The 5,062-nt window shown below is 34.0% G+C and overlaps 1 long non-coding RNA gene across 1 annotated transcript; it reads right to left on the reverse strand.

Moving 5' to 3' along the window:
- Nucleotides 1-3,400: 3,400 nt before the first annotated feature.
- Nucleotides 3,401-3,951, reverse strand: LOC147007120 (uncharacterized). Its single transcript, XR_015054388.1, has 3 exons — nucleotides 3,851-3,951; nucleotides 3,587-3,753; nucleotides 3,401-3,488 (listed from the first exon to the last, which is right to left on the reverse strand). It is a non-coding gene; the product is annotated as an uncharacterized LOC147007120 (long non-coding RNA).
- Nucleotides 3,952-5,062: the final 1,111 nt, after the last annotated feature.

A 5,062-nucleotide genomic window follows, 5' to 3' on the forward strand; every position in this document is an offset into this window, starting at 1 on the left:
ACATAAGAATGAGGTATTTTCAATAAAAGATTGGCATTATGCTGATGTTGATAAACCGACAACTTTAGATTTAATTAGAATGTTAAATAATGAAAAATTATAAGGTTAAGAAAAGGTAAGGCTCTTTTAGAAATTCAAAAGAAATTTTATTGGTATCCTGTTGTAAAAAATTATTTTGGATACAGGAATAACAAGAAATCCTGATGAATATATGTATAATATTCTATGGGGTGTAAACGATTCAAGTATAGTAAGGGATGAGGAAGGAGTTGAAGAAGAGAGGGAAGAGGAGGAAAAGGAGAAGGAGGAGAGGGAGAGGGAGGAAAGAGAGAGAATAAATAAATATTATAGTATGGAAACCAGTCAGATTCAAAAAGAATAGAGGTATTACAGAAAATAACTCAACCCACCAGGAAGGAATACAAAGAATTAACAAGTCTATTTGCAATACTTTCAACAAAACTATTAGCATCGTCAAGCTATTCATTTTAATTCAAGTTTTTTCTTAAATAAATGGAGGAGAGAGTGAAGGCATTTCTAAGGATTCTTTATGTTTTAAAAATTAAGATTCAAATGTGCATGTTGGAAACTAAAAAGGTTTTTGCACTCTGCAGAAATTTTTCTCATAAATAAATGAGTTATTGTCTCAAATGTAAAAAGAAAACTAATACTAAAAATATTTCATATATTAAAAGTAAAAATAACAGGGTTATACAAAAAGGTATATGTTCGGTGTGTGGTTCAAAAAAAATCAATTTATCTCCAAACACAAACTCGGAGGAGATATACAAAAGTTTTTATCAGGAAGTAAATTTACAACTACTGGAATACCAGGGAATTACATCTTCCAGGTTATTCTTTCTGTGGTCCAGGCACAAACTTGGATAAAAGATTAGATGAGGCAGACAATCCTAAATCCTGGAGTAAACCAATCAATAGAGTTGATGAAGTGTGCATGAGACACGATATTGATTATGGGAATACCACAACGTTGGAAGAAAAGCATGAAGCCGATAGAGAAATGTTATATAATTTGTCTCTGATACAAAATCCAACCTTGGAGAGAAAAAGTTGATAGGTTCATCGTGAAGAAGATGATTAGTGCTAAATTGAAACTTGGACTTGGAAATTCAAAAACTTATAGGCTCTAATGATGCCATTAAGACTGAAGAGCAATTAGCTGATGAATTACATAAACCAATATTCACAAAGTTTCAGAGAAGGAAAGTTTATTCCAAGGAAGTTGATTATATCTGGTCTGCTGATTTGATTGAACTCAATAATGATAAGGGGTACAAGTATGCTTTAACCGTTATTGATTTGAGGAGTAGATATGCGTGGGTTGTCCCTTTTAAAAACAAAAACAGGTAATACTCTTATGTTAGCTTTTCAACAGATATTTAATAAAAGTAAGAGAAAACCTAAGAAATTGTGGACTGATGAGGGTAGAGAGTTTTATAACAAGACATTTATGAATTTTCTAAAAAATAACAGTATTACATTATACAGTACCTTTAATGAAGGGAAGGCAGTTGTTGTTGAACGTTTTAATCGCACCTTAAAAGAGAGACTATATAAAAAATTCACACAACTCGGTTCACAACAATGGTCATCTTTTATTCAGGATATTGTGGATAAGTATAATGACACGATTCACACGTCAACGAATATGAAGCCATCAGAAACATTTACAAAATTAAAATATGAAAAAGAGATTAATGTCAGAAAACCTAAGTTCAAAGTTGGTGATATCGTAAGAATATATAGGTGGAAATCTCATTTTGAAAAGGGTTTTACTGAACGATGGACGAAAAGAACTTTTTAAAATTGTTGATGTAATAGATACAGTTCCTTGGACTTATAAAATATATGATTTGGAAGGGGAAGAGATTTTAGGTTCATTTTATTCACAGGAATTACAAAAGACAAAACTAAGCAGATAATACACCTTTGTGGACACTAGAGGGACAAGTCCGAGGTGTATTACAGTATATAATGTGTGTCAAGGGGGACGTTCTAGATCTGTGAACCCCAAACACAGAATCCTCAACTGAATAGTCAAGGCTTAACTTTGTTTGTGTGTGTGTGTGTAATGGGAGCAATAGGTTGGCGCTTCACTCCCTCCTACTATACACCGTTGTGGACACTCGGAGGGCCAAGTCCGAGGTGTATAACAGTATATAATGTGTGTCAAGGGGGACGTTCTTAGATCTGTGAACCCCAAACACAGAATCCTCAACTGAATAGTCAAGGCTTAACTTTTGTTTGTTGATGTGTATGTGTGTGTGTCCCAACCCTCACATTCAAAATCTCAACCCCAACCCTCACATTCAAAATCTCAACCCCAACTCAATCCTCGCCCAACACAATGTCTTTTTCAAAATGAGATTTCCACCTATATATATATATATTTTACGTTTTTTTTTCTTCTTCAATTCTGTCTTTTTAAGGCTTTCAGGTTTGATGACGTAGGAAAGGGGGAGTAAGCCTGCACTTTCTTCCCAGAACTTTCTTGATCTTGCTCCCATCAAGCACCATCCGACAAAGAACTACATCGATAGGTTTAGATCCCAAAGAGTGATAGCAACTCCAAAAGTCTCCAAAATATAAATAAATAAAATAATAATAATAATAAATAAATAAATAAATAAATAAAAGCCCCCAAAAAAGTTTCAAGTGTCCAACATAAACCCAACTTTCCAAGTCTTCAAGGTATAACGACATTCCGGTTGAGTTTCCAAGATATGTATCACATTGTGAGTTATCAATCCAGAACCCACATTTCAAGTATTCAAAGTAAAACCAACTTACAAAGTCTCTTAATGATAACTCATTTACTGATTTTTTCAAAATTTGTGAGTCTCCAAGGTAGGCCCCATATTTAGAACCATCTTGGCAGAACCCTTTTCCTGAGTCTCCAAGGTAGTTATTTAAACCATCAAGGCAGAACTCATTTACTGATTTTTTCAAAATTTGTGAGTCTCCAAGGTAGGCCCCATATTTAGAACCATCTTGGCAGAACCCTTTTCCTGAGTCTCCAAGGTAGTTATTTAAACCATCAAGGCAGAACTCATTTACTGATTTTTTCAAAATTTGTGAGTCTCCAAGGTAGGCCCCATATTTAGAACCATCTTGGCAGAACCCTTTTCCTGAGTCTCCAAGGTAGTTATTTAAACCATCAAGGCAGAACTCATTTACTGATTTTTTTCAAAATTTGTGAGTCTCCAAGGTAAAACTTGTATTCTGGCTCATCAAGGTATAACTTGTTCAGTGGGTATTGTCTTGATAACTCACAATGAGTACTATTGCTGTAAACCTCTTTTTCAGGATTTTGCTGGTCTCCAAGGTATAACTCTTTGGTTGGGTCATCAAGGACGAACTCTGTTCTGTGGGTCTTGGTCGCTCATAAGGTCTTCAACCAAGCCAACAATTTCACCCCAAGTTGTAGCAAAAGCAGTATTTTCATTTCGTATTTCAGACACAATTTCCTGTGAGAGAAAATAATAATGTATTAATTAAGTTATTTAAATTATTAAATGAGTATGCTTCAATCAAAGTTTGAAAATAGGAAAATAAAAAATCTTACCTCAATAGATAAGAGGTTTGAATCCAGTTCATCAACTTGAAGGTTTAGTTCCATAGAAGACAGAGAGTTCCAAGGAACACCAAAGTCATCCCACTCAAGGTCTTCAACCAAGCCAACAATTTCCCCCCTCAAGTTGTAGCAAAAGCAGTATTTTCAGATACAATTTCCTGTGAGAGAAAATAATAATGTATTAATTAAGTTATTTAATTATTAAATGAGTATGCTTCAATCAAAGTTTGAAAATAGGAAAATAAAAAATCTTACCTCAATAGATAAGAGGTTTGAATCCAGTTCATCAACTTGAAGGTTTAGTTCCATAGAAGACAGAGAGTTTGAGACAAGCACACAGAACACCATTGCCAGCAAGAACAAATGTTTAAAATGGAGCCTGGGTTTGAACCTTTCTTATAGAGAAAGACTGGTGGGTGTGGTTTCCTTTGAAATTCCCTGGGCAAGCTCTAGGCAAGCCTTCATTGGGAAATTTTTCAAAACCATAACATCCTGTAATTTTCTAGTGATTTCTTTGTGAGTCAGAGATGAACTGGAAATGATGTAAGAGTGGGCGGGGCTTAGCAAAAGTAGGCGGAGCTTAGGAAAAGTGGGCGTGGCTTAGAAAAAATACCTTATGAAAAGTGGGCGGAGCTTAGCAAAAGTGGGCGGGCTTAGGGAAAAGTGGGCGTGGCTTAGAAAAATACCTTATGAAAAGTGGGCGGAGCTTAGCAAAAGTGGGCGGAGCTGTAGAAAAGTGGGCGTGGCGCTTAGCAAAAGTGGGCGGAGTTTAGGGAAAAGTGGGCGTGGGCTTTTAGAAAAATTACCTTATGAAAAGTGGGCGGGGCTTAACAAAAAGTGGGCCAGGCTTAAAGAAAAGTGGGCGTGGGCTTAACAAAAATAACCTGTGGCTCAGGAGGTGGTCAAACAAGAGCATTAAGAGAAGTTTATCATTTCGTAATGGCACAAATGGGGTATCTTAAAAAAAATATAAAGATTCAAATGTTTTGTTTGTCAATATTTTAGATGGGGATTATTGTGCAAAGAAAATTAAACTATTGAAGGAATTTGAGAATGAACAAATCTTTATAGGTTCAATGAGTGAGCTGTTCAACCCTCAGGTGTTCAATTCAATGAGGTTCCAACCTCCAAGTTAAAAAGGGGAGACAAATAAATATACCTTTGGGATAAAAAGGGGATTTATTTTTAGGGAAAAAAAATATAAATCATTGAAAATCCCCCATTCATTTACATGGGGATAAAGTGAGCCAGAATCAGTATTCTTTGACCCTACTCATATATATATATATATATATATATATATATATATATATATATATATATATATAGTATATAGATATATATATATATATATATATATATATATATATATATATATATATATATACATATATATATATATACATATATATATATATATATATATATATATATATATATATATATATATATATATATATACATATA

This window comes from Eptatretus burgeri, unplaced genomic scaffold, assembly GCF_056783735.1.
Source record: "Eptatretus burgeri isolate ZD-2024b unplaced genomic scaffold, Ebu_testis_v1 Ebu_testis_scaffold_633, whole genome shotgun sequence".
In the NCBI taxonomy this organism is placed as follows: domain Eukaryota; kingdom Metazoa; phylum Chordata; class Myxini; order Myxiniformes; family Myxinidae; genus Eptatretus; species Eptatretus burgeri.